General features: G+C 36.6%; 2 long non-coding RNA genes across 2 annotated transcripts; both read right to left on the bottom strand.

The window, feature by feature from the left end:
* Window positions 1-273: 273 nt before the first annotated feature.
* LOC130469091 (uncharacterized) lies at window positions 274-5,263 on the bottom strand. Its single transcript, XR_008929466.1, has 4 exons — window positions 2,044-5,263; window positions 1,884-1,956; window positions 1,695-1,790; window positions 274-1,038 (listed from the first exon to the last, which is right to left on the bottom strand). It is a non-coding gene; the product is annotated as an uncharacterized lncRNA (long non-coding RNA).
* Window positions 5,264-7,982: 2,719 nt separating this feature from the next.
* LOC130470375 (uncharacterized) lies at window positions 7,983-15,116 on the bottom strand. The gene is made up of 5 exons (XR_008930585.1): window positions 10,480-15,116; window positions 10,320-10,392; window positions 10,131-10,226; window positions 9,410-9,474; window positions 7,983-8,455 (listed from the first exon to the last, which is right to left on the bottom strand). It is a non-coding gene; the product is annotated as an uncharacterized lncRNA (long non-coding RNA).

Here is a 15,116-nt window from a genome sequence, read left to right as displayed (position 1 = left end):
TTATTGATCCTTAGAGACTGCTCACCAAAGATGGGTCATCACAGGATCAATAGGCATAGCCATGATCAACACACACAAACAAGGCACATAAAATCAGCAAAGCTGAGTACTACATACTAAAGCAATAATAATCCTAACATAATACTATTAAACATAATTAAGGGCAGACAAAGCATGATAATCTGACGACCATACTTAACTAGACTAGGCTAGACTGGGCTAGACTTTATAACAATAATATTATTTTAATTGAAATAGGCAATGGACCGAGTTTTCTAGCTAGGCGAGGTACGGGCGCGACTCCGTAACCTCAGTGACCTGCGATATCGAGGAACGTTTGACTGAAAATAGGATGCGGTGATCAATCCGGTCCGAATGAAAGGCCATGGGCTACCACCATGAACCCCAACTCCTGTTTGTCCGTCACTTTAGACGTGCACAGTCTAAAGCTATTGCTACTCAGTTTCACTTTACATGATTTACAAATTGACACCCTGTTATGACTCAACAATCACATAAGGCATGCAACTCACATTTATTTATAACTGTTTTTATCTTGGAATTGAGTAAGTGATCACAAGGGCATCAAACAAGACTCATTCCAATTAACTCCAATCTTTTCTTTAATACTGATCAACCCCTGAATATGGGTATAAGGTTTCAACTTACTAAATAAGGTCCTCCGCCCTCATAAAGTAGTGAAAAGCTAAAAAGGGAACAACAATTAACTGATCTGAATTAAATACTAAATAATCTAGTGTTCCCAATCAAACATGTTTGCATCAATATTCCATACTAACATGTTATAATCCTCAAAATGCAATAAAGGTTTAATATGTTCATCCAACAGTATCAAACATGCAATTTCAACCTGACTAAGTTAATCAACAACATTAACATAACCAAGTTTATCAACAATTCAACATGGTTTCAACAATTAGCACACATTCCAAGCACACAGGTATGTACGTACCTTGTGTAAACAAACTGATAGGCCACTTTAACACTTTCAAAAGTCGCCTAAAGAGAATTCTCCGCCTAAAACAACCAACAAGTAATCCCAATCAACTTCTAGTCATTGGCAACCATAATAAAGCATTCTAAACGTATCCTAAACATATTTAGAGCTTTCCCCAATCTCAAAACTTAACCATTTGCTTTCCTAGCATCATAATTATTGAACTAGTGATTGAAATTCGTTGAAAACTTTTGCAAACATCGTACTTTAAATTTTCAGCAATATAAATTCATTTAAAAGCTTCACCAAGGTCAACCTACGTTCCTAGTATCTCAAAACAATCAATTCAATAATCCATACTCAACCTATCATGATTAATAATTATAAAAAGCTTGAATTTCATGCTTTAAACAATCAAAAACCAATATTTCAATGTAACTTGATAATCTGAAAATTAATAACTTTATTATAAAATCCATATAATCTCAAATTTATAATTTAAATCACAAAACCCATAACTTTAATTCAAGAAAACATAATTCAAGTTAATAAATTATGATTAAGCCCTAATCTTAATTTTAATTAATCAAAACTGAAAATTAATTCGTTTTTAATCTCAACATCAAATCTGAAAATCACATTTACCATAAAAATTATAAATTTAATTTAAGAACATAATCTAAATTAACAAACTTTAATTTAAAATAATTAGTTACTTAGGGTTTAAGAAAGTAACCAATTCAAGGAGGAGGAGAGAGAGTTGGCCGGCGGACAGAGGTGGCTTGCGGCAGGGCTGAGCGACGGCGGCACACGGTGGTGCTACCTGCGGTGGCTGCGCGAATGAGTGGTGGTCAGCCACAATCAGTTGAATACACAACCACAACAAAAGAATGAAATAGAAAAGAGAAAGGGAGGAGAGAACTACCGCGCAAGGTGGACGGCGAGGGCGCAGGGCGACGGTTACAGCCAGGCTACGAATGCTCGGCGCGGTGGTGATGCTGTGCGAAACAAAAATCGGCTGAGGAGGAGAGCAAGAAACGAACGAGTGGAGAAGAAGCAAAAAGGAAAAAGGAAGGAGGAGTTACCGGCGGCGGCTGGGCAACCGCAAGGTCGACGGTGAGGAGAGCAGGAGGTGGACGGCAGCGAGAGGGAGGGAGTTCTTGAGGGTTTGAAATCCACGTGAAAGTGAAAGAGAAGGGAAGGGGTTTTGGGTTTTTTTTGCTTTTCACGTGAAATAGAAAGAGGAGGGAGTAAAGAATTTGAGTTTTTGTTATTTGGGCTTTATCAATTTGGGCTAGAACTAGGATTGAGTTTAAGTATTTGAATCCAAAACCAATTAGGATTGTTTTCCAAATTCAAACGGTTTTCGTAATTCGATTTCTTTTCAACAAAAAGTTCTAAAATTATTTTAATTTCATAAATCGTTGAAATATTTAAAACGTATAAAAATAAATATTCGTTACTTAAATATTTATTTCAAAATTCGTAAATTCTATTTTAATATAATTACTTATACGTTAAAATATATTAATAAAATGTATAAAATTACGGGGGATTACAAAGCCAGAGGAACATTTCTTTTTCCGAGTATGTGGGAGTCAGAGGTTCTACAGCTAGACATCCTGCATCAATTGCTTATGAGGAGGGAGATGAGAGTGTGGCCCATTCGTTGCTTGACCGTTCGGGGTTCAGAGGAGGCTCATCATCATCCCGCCTTGGAAGATTTGCTAGTTCCTTCTCCCGCGGCTTGGGTAAGGGGAAGATGGATGAATGATTGCGAGGAGGGCAAGGGGATAGTACTCGAGGTTCTAAGACTCAAGAGTATGGTCGCCCAACCCCAGATCTTTGTAGGCTTGAAGTGTTTGGAATTGTATTTGCAGGGAACGTGTTTTAGAGTGTGTTTATAAATGTGTTTAGAAAATGTGCTTAGTGGAAGTGAAAAAGTCTTTGAATAACTTTGCTTCACTTGATCCCAACCTTGTAATCGAATTAGCTTGGATTGAGGCTTTAGAGCCAAAATAACAGTTATTTGAAAGTTGTGCCAAATTCCGCTTGAACATGCTTTTTATTTGATTTGCACATTTGGAATAATAACAACAACAACATTGAACTTTGAATTTGATTTGATTTTTAGGATGCCCTTGATTGAGGAGACTTTGATTTTTTTTTTTTTTGTATTAAGGTGGTCGGGCCTCGGAATGAGGTTGCTATAAAAGTAGGTAAAAAGCGCGAATTTCTATCGCATTCTACCCCCTTAAAGAAAACGAGTTACGCCCTCGTAACTCATCTCAGGGAATAACTTTGGATACTTCCACTTCATCGAATTATGTCCCCAATACAATATTTTCACTCAAATCATTCCAGCAATGGACTTCTACACTTTTTCCACACAATGCCTCAACATGTGACATCGTAATGCTCGCATGGTAACTATCGATGCATGACAATTCAATCAAATCTAAATGATCTCCCAACTTCTCTTTAAAGTCAATAGTACATGCTCTCAACATATCTCCCATGGTTTGGTTAGTGCTCTCAAGCTGACCATCGGTTACAGGGTGGAAAGCAGTATCATTTTCAATGTTGTCCCCAAGCTTCAACTGGACCTTATTGCCAAAATTTCAGACTTTTGTGCTCGGTAAGGATCTTACATGTTGCCCTATAAAGGTAATGTCTCCGAATATTCGCATATAACACAATAACAGCTAGCTTTAGGTCATGAGTAGGTTAATTAGCCTCGTAAGGTTTCAACTGACGTGACAACGAGTGCGGGGGTCAAATGCTCTTTTACAATCTGGAAAGCTTTCACACATTTCTCCCTTCACTCAAACTTTGATTCCTTTTTCATCAGATTGGTCATTGGTCTTGCTATCTTCGAAAAGTCTCTCGGAAACCTCCTATAATAGTCAAATAGGCCTAGGAAACTTCAAACATTAGACACGTTCTTTGGAGTAGGTCACTCACTCACAGCTTGAACCTTAGCAGGATCTACAGACACTCCTTCTGCTCCACTTTCCTTTTCTACTGAACCTCATCACGCCTTTCATGGATGCATAACTTTTGGGCTTAACTCTTAGCTCTTTCCACCAATTCATATAATTCCTTCCATCTTTTCGAGACACAAATGATTTCTAACAATCCTGGACAATTCAAATCCTCTCTTAAATTTGTCATAGTTTTCAATCAATTTAGTCCTAAAACCCTTTTTTTTCGTCGGTGTCAATCTACACACATGACTTCAAGATTTGTATACTTCATTTAATAAAACTATATTCTTTCTAAGCGTCCCCAAAATAATCCACAAGTGTTTGTCTTGCTCTTTCTCATTCCTTAAAAAAATCAGGATATCATCAATAATATAATAACGAACTTAATTCGGAATTCGTGGAAAATCTTATTCATCAAATCCATAATTATGGCAGGTGCATTGGTTAACCCAAAAGGCGTTACTGTAAACTCATAATGACCATAACGAGTCCTAAATGCAGTCTTAGGTATGTCTTTCTCAGCTACTCTCAACTGGTGATACCTCAAACACAAATCAGTCTTCGAGAACACACTCGCCCAATTCAATTGATCCAATATGTCATCTATCCTAGGCAAAGGGTATTTGTTCTTTATGGTGTTTAGTTCCCTAAAATCGATGCATAATTCCATACTCTTATCTTTCTCCTTAACAAACCACACAGGAGCTCCCTACGGCGATGCACTATGCCTAATATACCCCTTAACGAAACAACTCTGGCAACTATGTGTCTTAATTCGCTCATTTCAGGAGGTGTCATGCTATAAGGTGCCTTGGATATAGGTGTCGTTTCAGGATCTAAGTCTATAGTGAACTCAAAAGCTCTAACAGGTAACATACTTGTAATTTCACTCGGAAACACATCAATGAATCCACTCACAATGGCAACATCCTCGATTGTCACTAACTTCTTTAATCACCTCTGACACACTACAGAAAATAGTTCGTACTCCCTATTCATCAATTTCCTCACTTGCATTACGGAAATAAGTAAAGGTTCTTGGACTTTTCAAAACATCTATATGAGGTCAATTTTCCAATAAGGTTCCTTAAACTTACTTTCTGAACTTCACAATCTACCTTAGCCTTGTACACACTTAGCTAGTCCATCCCCGAAATTACATCTAGGTCCCTCAGACTAAACTTTATCAAATCAGAAGGAAAAACACAATCTTTTGTCTTCAAAGGCAAGTTCTTAAACAACTTGGTACACTTTATGGTTACACCAGTAGGTAGACTAACAGGTAAATCAATCGCCTCAAAATCTACTAACTTCAACTTTTAACAATAGAGGACGAAATAAAAGAGCATGTTGCCTCTGAATCAAACAATGTTTTAACTGGCACGGAGTTAATAGAAAAGTACCATAAACTACATCTGCAAAACGTTCAGCTTCACTTCTACTCATAACGAATAGTTTATCCGGAACCTTATTATGGTTGTTATTCTCATTAGCAGACTTATGGAAGTTCTCTTAGTTGTTCTACGCCCCTAAAGGCTTCGACCCTAATTTCCTGACTGGTTAAATCCCTACTTCACCTGGTTACCACTCCCATTACCATTTTCATTCATATTTCTCTTGAAATTTCCTTGGTTTTCCCAGCATTAAACTCTTTTCTTTTCTCCCCAACAACAATATTTTTCTTGTCCATTCTAGACTGCAACCCATAAATCTGAGCAGCTCCCCCATACACAAAATCCAAAGATGTAGAGGTTTCCCCACCTAATCCTAAGGTGGTCATGCTATAAATCTGCAATAGTATTCATCGATGGTCATGCTCCCCATACTAATGTTTATGAATTCCTAAACTTTCTGCTTTCTCATAAAAGGTAGGGTAAACCTTTCCCTTAAGGCAGTAACAATTGAATCCTAATTGAATCTCTTAGCAACGCTAAGCCTAACTCTATTTCTCTCCACTGTAAATCGGCTTCATCTTTCAAATACATGACAACTTGACCCACTCTCATATTCTCAAGACAATTCAAATCCCCAAACAATTTCTCAAACTCTCCAACCCGGTTTTCTAAAAAGGTAGGGTCAGCTTTTCCGCCAAGAGGCGAATAGCAACAACTAAGTCATTATTGTTGGCCATTCCAGAACGCGACCTGCAATTAGTATACTCTACTTTAGGTTTGAAACATCACCTATACGTTATCCCATACAATTTAATACTTGAATTGACCATAAAGTTCGCCTCAACCAACAATGTTCACATTAATACACATCATTTATGAAGGCACGACAATCGTTTATGAAGGTGCAACGATCGTCTACAAGATGCAATAATCATTGAAAAATAATCATCCTCAATAATTCACGAAAGACATTCACACACTGCACATAAGGCATAACATTTTGAATCATATTGGTCATGAGGGTCTAGATTGGCCCTCACTTCCTTTATGTACTCAAATCATTTAATATTATTGTGGCAATTAAATTGATCCACAATTCACACTGAGTATGCAACCAATGGAAAATTAATCCATGACGTGTTACCTAAAGGTTGGGGTACTATGGAATCCTCAAAATAGAATAAAGAACAATTCCTTGAAAACTTTAACTTTTATTGCTAACTCCATAAAGATTTATTACATCCTTCAAAATAATAAAGAACATTTCAAACTTCAATAAACTTTAACCTTAAACTGTTGTAGCTTTGCTACTTATTCTTTAAAACATAAAAGAGCTAATTAACTATTTATGACTTCAAAATATTTGTGGCCTCTTGCCTATCCATTGCTCCTGAAACTTGCGGAGTGACATTTAGATCTCAAGATCATCGAACTCTTCTTCAGGGTCTTCATCGGGGTCTTCCTCAGGGTTCGCATCTTCTCCCATGTCTTCATCTTGATTAGGCTCACTTGCAATCTCCTGTTCACTTTCGAGCTCTGCATCTGAGTCACTAGAAATTTCGATGGTTGGCTCATGGGCCACTAGGTTAGGATTCTCTGCCTCAACACCTACATTCTCATTCTCCACAGCTACATCATTTTCCTCTAGGTCATTATTTACACTTATTCCCATAGGTTCTTCTGTAACTGAATCCCCAACATGACTCCCTACGATTTTACCGTCTCTAAACCCACTTTCTGCCGCTTCAATAATGGTGGTCAGAATTTCTGAATCATATTTCCATCTACCATCCCAAGTCCCATACTTAGTCAAGTTTGGAGTTCCATTATCAGAATGCATGTCTTTAAACTTTTCCTTGAGTTCTAGATATGGAAATTTGTTAGGTAAGCAATTAATGATAGTGGCTGCTATGATATCCTTTCTCATTAAGATAGGTTGCCCTTGAACTTTAGCATAATATTCACATCCAAACATGATTTTCTTCACGTAAATATCAGGGGTTTCTATATCAAGTTTCTCGAAGGATCCTATGTTGGTATACTTGGAAAGAAACATTTTATTCCTGAAATAAACAATTCAAGGTCTCACTAACGATTTTCCAGCCAAAACATAAACAAGGTTCAATGATCAATAAGTTTGGTGGAATCAAACAATTCTTTATGCACATGTAAATGTAACACTTAAACAATTAGCACACGCACGTACATAACAATCAATTTCTAATGCTAGCGTTGACTAGCCACTAATGCACATATAATTCTATCTTATATGCCCTTCTTATACTACCCATCTCTCATAAGCTAAAGCATTGAAATAATTTAAATAACAAGGTAAAAGGACGCTAATATAATAACATAAATAAAAATATAAAATAAATAAAGTAAAATAAATTAAGGAAATGCGTAGCGAATAAATTAGAAAATAAAGTTATTAATTCGAAAAAGATTTATATTTTCTAATAACGAATTCTAACTCTTGAAACAACTAAAAAAAATGTACTCATTTTTTTTTTTTTTGAATGATTTATAATAAGAAAAATAAAAATGTCGAAAGTATCACTTTAACTTTAATAATAATTTGATTTCGAACTTAAATAAGAAATATTATATACTTTCAAACAGGATAAAAGGAAATCGGCCCCCCAAAAAAAAATACCAATTTTTGAACACTATAATCCGTAGAAGCTCGATTTTTAAGAAGTTGATTTTAAATTACTAGATAGTTAGGCGCCTAAAAATTTATTAAAGTAAAACCTTAGCTTCTAGATACCACTTTGTAATACCCCGACAATTCTCTCTTTTCTAAAATAATCTTTTAATATAAAACGTAGAGAATTATCAAGGCATTATCGCCCGTGTGAAAACGTAACGGCTTATTCAGAATTTTGCAGCGGAAAACATAAAACTAACTTTAGGTTTATAAATAATCCATTACATATTGGGTCCAAAACAATTAACTGAAATAAGGAAATACGAATAGTACGACAAAGTTCGAATCCAAGTTAACAAATCAAATCACTTAATTAAACAAATAGACTACAAGCTCTCTAATCCCGATCCCAATGATGCATCATCTTCAAACCTGTAGATGGGCAACGCTTATTGATCCTTAGATACTGCTCACCAAAGATGGGTCATCACAGGATCAATAGGCATAGCCATGATCAACACACACAAACAAGGCACGTAATCAGCAAAGCTGAGTACTACATACTAAAGCAATAATAATCCTAACATGATACTATTAAACATAATTAAGGGCAGACAAAGCATGATAATCTGACGACCATACTTAACTAGACTAGGCTAGACTGGACTAGACTTTATAACAATAATATTATTTTAATTGAAATAGGCAATGGACCGAGTTTTCTAGCTAGGCGAGGTACGGGCGCGACTCCGTAACCTCAGTGACCTGCGATATCGAGGAACGTTTGACTGAAAATAGGACGCGGTGATCAATCCGGTCCGAATGAAAGGCCATGGGCTACCACCATGAACCCCAACTCCTGTTTGTCCGTCACTTTAGACGTGCACAGTCTAAAGCTATTGCTACTCAGTTTCACTTTACATGATTTACAAATTGACACCCTGTTATGACTCAACAATCACATAAGGCATGCAACTCACATTTATTTATAACTGTTTTTATCTTGGAATTGAGTAAGTGATCACAAGGGCATCAAACAAGACTCATTCCAATTAACTCCAATCTTTTCTTTAATACTGATCAACCCCTGAATATGGGTATAAGGTTTCAACTTACTAAATAAGGTCCTCCGCCCTCATAAAGTAGTGAAAAGCTAAAAAGGGAACAACAATTAACTGATCTGAATTAAATACTAAATAATCTAGTGTTCCCAATCAAACATGTTTGCATCAATATTCCATACTAACATGTTATAATCCTCAAAATGCAATAAAGGTTTAATATGTTCATCCAACAGTATCAAACATGCAATTTCAACCTGACTAAGTTAATCAACAACATTAACATAACCAAGTTTATCAACAATTCAACATGGTTTCAACAATTAGCACACATTCCAAGCACACAGGTATGTACGTACCTTGTGTAAACAAACTGATAGGCCACTTTAACACTTTCAAAAGTCGCCTAAAGAGAATTCTCCGCCTAAAACAACCAACAAGTAATCCCAATCAACTTCTAGTCATTGGCAACCATAATAAAGCATTCTAAACGTATCCTAAACATATTTAGAGCTTTCCCCAATCTCAAAACTTAACCATTTGCTTTCCTAGCATCATAATTATTGAACTAGTGATTGAAATTCGTTGAAAACTTTTGCAAACATCGTACTTTAAATTTTCAGCAATATAAATTCATTTAAAAGCTTCACCAAGGTCAACCTACGTTCCTAGTATCTCAAAACAATCAATTCAATAATCCATACTCAACCTATCATGATTAATAATTATAAAAAGCTTGAATTTCATGCTTTAAACAATCAAAAACCAATATTTCAATGTAACTTGATAATCTGAAAATTAATAACTTTATTATAAAATCCATATAATCTCAAATTTATAATTTAAATCACAAAACCCATAACTTTAATTCAAGAAAACATAATTCAAGTTAATAAATTATGATTAAGCCCTAATCTTAATTTTAATTAATCAAAACTGAAAATTAATTCGTTTTTAATCTCAACATCAAATCTGAAAATCACATTTACCATAAAAATTATAAATTTAATTTAAGAACATAATCTAAATTAACAAACTTTAATTTAAAATAATTAGTTACTTAGGGTTTAAGAAAGTAACCAATTCAAGGAGGAGGAGAGAGAGTTGGCCGGCGGACAGAGGTGGCTTGCGGCAGGGCTGAGCGACGGCGGCACACGGTGGTGCTACCTGCGGTGGCTGCGCGAATGAGTGGTGGTCAGCCACAATCAGTTGAATACACAACCACAACAAAAGAATGAAATAGAAAAGAGAAAGGGAGGAGAGAACTACCGCGCAAGGTGGACGGCGAGGGCGCAGGGCGACGGTTACAGCCAGGCTACGAATGCTCGGCGCGGTGGTGATGCTGTGCGAAACAAAAATCGGCTGAGGAGGAGAGCAAGAAACGAACGAGTGGAGAAGAAGCAAAAAGGAAAAAGGAAGGAGGAGTTACCGGCGGCGGCTGGGCAACCGCAAGGTCGACGGTGAGGAGAGCAGGAGGTGGACGGCAGCGAGAGGGAGGGAGTTCTTGAGGGTTTGAAATCCACGTGAAAGTGAAAGAGAAGGGAAGGGGTTTTGGGTTTTTTTGCTTTTCACGTGAAATAGAAAGAGGAGGGAGTAAAGAATTTGAGTTTTTGTTATTTGGGCTTTATCAATTTGGGCTAGAACTAGGATTGAGTTTAAGTATTTGAATCCAAAACCAATTAGGATTGTTTTCCAAATTCAAACGGTTTTCGTAATTCGATTTCTTTTCAACAAAAAGTTCTAAAATTATTTTAATTTCATAAATCGTTGAAATATTTAAAACGTATAAAAATAAATATTCGTTACTTAAATATTTATTTCAAAATTCGTAAATTCTATTTTAATATAATTACTTATACGTTAAAATATATTAATAAAATGTATAAAATTACGGGGGATTACAAAGCCAGAGGAACATTTCTTTTTCCGAGTATGTGGGAGTCAGAGGTTCTACAGCTAGACATCCTGCATCAATTGCTTATGAGGAGGGAGATGAGAGTGTGGCCCATTCGTTGCTTGACCGTTCGGGGTTCAGAGGAGGCTCATCATCATCCCGCCTTGGAAGATTTGCTAGTTCCTTCTCCCGCGGCTTGGGTAAGGGGAAGATGGATGAATGATTGCGAGGAGGGCAAGGGGATAGTACTCGAGGTGCTAAGACTCAAGAGTATGGTCGCCCAACCCCAGATCTTTGTAGGCTTGAAGTGTTTGGAATTGTATTTGCAGGGAACGTGTTTTAGAGTGTGTTTATAAATGTGTTTATAAAATGTGCTTAGTGGAAGTGAAAAAGTCTTTGAATAACTTTGCTTCACTTGATCCCAACCTTGTAATCGAATTAGCTTGGATTGAGGCTTTAGAGCCAAAATAACAGTTATTTGAAAGTTGTGCCAAATTCCGCTTGAACATGCTTTTTATTTGATTTGCACATTTGGAATAATAACAACAACAACATTGAACTTTGAATTTGATTTGATTTTTAGGAAGCCCTTGATTGAGGAGACTTTGATTTTTTTTTTTGTATTAAGGTGGTCGGGCCTCGGAATGAGGTTGCTTACGTGTCCCGTTAAGGAATCAGGCCGAACGTAGTTCTAACTTACAAAACTTTTTGAACATTGAATTTGAATTTTGAATTTAGACATAGAACTTTTTGAGTTGATCTAGGTACGTCAAAGAAAGAAACTATTGGAATTTGTACTTGTAACGGGATTCACGACCCTTTGGAAATATTTGAAAATGAGCTTCATTCTTTTATGGAGACTACCTTCTTTTGAATAAGCACTTGGAATATTTAAAGGGAATTTCAACCCAACAATAGAATTTGGAATATTTTAGGGGAATTTCAACCCGACATTAGAATTTGGAATGTTTAAAGGGAATTTCAACTTGGCATTAGAACTTGGAGTACTTCAAGGGAATTTCAACCCGGTAGAATTTAGAAATTGAATTTGTGCTATTTCAAGGGACTTTCAACCCGGGATAGAATTTGGAAATTGAATTTGTATTATTTCAAGGGACTTTCAACCCCTCATTAGAACTTTGAGTATTTCAAGGGAATTTCAACCCGGCATTAGAACTTGGAATATTTAAAGGGAATTTCAACCCGATATTAGAACTTGGAATATTTAAAGGGAATTTCAACCCGGCATTAGAGCTTGGAGTATTTCAAGGGAATTTCAACCCGACATTAGAACTTGGAGTATTTCAAGGGAATTTCAACCCGACATTAGAATTTGAAATATTTAAGGGAATTTCAACCCGTTGGAATTTTGGAAATCGAATTTGTATTATTTCAAGGGACTTTCAACCCAAGATAGAATTTGGAATATTTTAGGGGAAATTTAACCAAATAGGAATGTTTTTGAATTTTGTATTATTTCTAGGGATTTTCAACCCATTGGGATTAAATTTTGTACTATTTCTAGAGAATTTCAACCCCCTTGGAAATGTTTTTGGAATTTTGTATTATTTCTAGGGATTTTCAACCCGTTGGAAGTGTTTTTGGAATTTTGCATTTGAGAGTAATGGTAGATAAGAATTGAATTTTGATACTTGAGTTTGATTTGAGATATTGGATTCAGAATTCGAAAAGAGAAGTTTTGTATGGTAGACGAAACCATGAATTTGGAATTTGGAATTTTTGAACTTGAAAATCCAGCATTATGCCACCATAGGTTTGGGGCATTTGAAGCTGGAACCTGATTCTTGAAAGGTTTTGAGTCAGGATTTGAAAATCGGCATTACGCCACCATAGATTTGGACATTTGAACTTAGGGTTTTGGACATAGGACTTGACTCGGAAATTTGACTCGAAAATCCGGGATTACGACGCCGTTTGGATTGGATTTTTGGAACTTGGACTTGGAAACCCGACATTATGACGCCGATGGATTGGAATTTTAAAACTTGGATTTGGAAATTTGACTTGGAAATCCTGCATTATGACGCCGTTGGATTGGAATTTGTGCGTGAGGCGTGTTTAGGGGTTTTGAATCAAATGGAGTGGCACTCCTAGAAGACCCTAAATTGGCGATTTTAGATGCATGAGGTTTGAATGATGCTCCTAGGGGTTAGGTTTCCTAGTTGGAGGCTAATGGTTTTGGCAAAGCTAGAACTCGAGGTTAGTCATTCACGCGTGCAAAGACGCCAACACAATGCACAAATAGCACGTTGTCACACTAACATGAATATGAATGCGACATGCAAAGTTCTCAACCTAAGGTCGGTCTAAGTTTTGCATGATGCAAGTGGTCGACTTAGGAGGCAAAAGGTCCTTGAATAAGAAGCGGATCCGGCAACAATCGTTTTACCTCCACCTTGGGGAAGTGTTTGTTGGCAGACGGCCTCCATGCAAGATGTCAGGAACACCAAGAAAATGTCAAGGTTCGGTGGGCTCGGAAGTGGTCAAACACTTTGGTTAGGAACCGTATGGAGAGTGACCACTCCTTTACCTCCGGGGCTAACCCGAATGTAGAACACATTCATGTTTGGAAAGGTAGAAATTCGTTTTGCACAAATTGTATTTTCGAAAACATGCACGAGATGCCTAGAATCACAATTGTATTTGAATGTTGTATTTTAAAATCTTACCTTTCAGCGTTCGTTCTCAAAGTTTGGGAGCGATCTTTTGAAGTTCAAAATCTGAGCTAAACTCCCACTCGAATATTTGGGCAGAATGGGCAACCAGCCACTGGAAGCCACTATGCTGAAAGCAGGCAGCAGCGCCGACGCAAGGCCTGCGACCAACGCTACTTCTGGCATCCAAAACTTGAGCGTAGCAGTGGCAGATTGCTTATAAGTTGCTCGTATACTCGAATTTGAAATTTAGAACTCCATAGCGGAGTCGCCAGATTGTAGGGGGATTTTTTTTGTATATGGACTTTCCCTACGACTTTTAAAAATTTGAACTTGAAGGAGTCTCCACCAAACATTTTAAGGGTCAGGTTTGGAATGACCAAAAATTGACTCCTTTGGATAAGGCATTGAATCTTGAATATGAATGTGTGAGATTCGGGTACGGGAATGAACCGCTTATTTTGGCAAGCTTTAAAAATACATTCGAATACAGACAAGGATCGTTTTCGTGAAATCCTAATCATGGCACTAGGTTGAATCATGCATTTTAGAACATTGAAATTGCTACTTGTACGTGGTCACTTTGCTTTAAAGTTAAATAAGGGAACCTAAGGCCGGTTTGTCCAAAAATTATCTTTGTTAAGCGTGATGTAACCTTTGTATATTGTTGTATTTAACATGTTAGGTGATGAAAGCGATAAAAATGTAAAGCATCATCACAAAATAAAGGAATTATCAAAATCCGTACAAAACCACATCGCCTTGAAAAGACGAGTAAAGAGTGCGGAATCGAAATTGCGGAATTGAAATTGCGGTATTGAAATTGCGATATTGAAACTACGATATTAAAAGTGCGGAATTGAAAGTGAGATATTGAAGGTGCAATATTGAAAGTGCGATATTGAAATGGTGGTATGGAAATTGTACTATCGTATTTGAAATCCGAACGCCAAAAAACTTCTTAATAATAAGTGCGTCCGACACAGATTCAATTCTCTAGAAAATCTTAACTTTAGATGAGTTGCTCATCTTGAAGCGTCATTGATTTTGAACATAGAATTTTAAATGAAACTTGAAATTGAATGTAGAACTTGAATATTGAACTTGAATATTGATATTAGGAGTTTTGGATCTTAAAGATTAGACCTTTCCATGTTAAAAGGCCTCACCTTTAATATGCTCCATGACTTGAAATTGATTCTAGTTTAAGGAGAAGTTGATCTCACTTAAACATCATTGAATATAGAACTTGAGTATTGATGATAGAAATTGAAATTCTCATGTGTTCTAGTTTGGAAAAGGGTTTGCACTTGCCCAAACATCCTTGAACTTGTATAAAGTTGAGGTTTTTGTAGATTTGATGATGATTGCTAATACTTACAAGGATGAAAGCTTCAACTTACTAATCATGTTTTTTGAAAACAAAGCATAAAGATTAAAACTTAAAACTTGTAGAAGGAATTTGGATGATCATTTAAGGGGGGGGGGGGGGGGGGG

This window comes from Spinacia oleracea, chromosome 3 (assembly GCF_020520425.1).
Source record: "Spinacia oleracea cultivar Varoflay chromosome 3, BTI_SOV_V1, whole genome shotgun sequence".
Classification (NCBI taxonomy): domain Eukaryota; kingdom Viridiplantae; phylum Streptophyta; class Magnoliopsida; order Caryophyllales; family Amaranthaceae; genus Spinacia; species Spinacia oleracea.
Note: the sequence above shows the minus strand (reverse complement) of the source record. Positions and strands in the feature narration are given on the sequence as shown.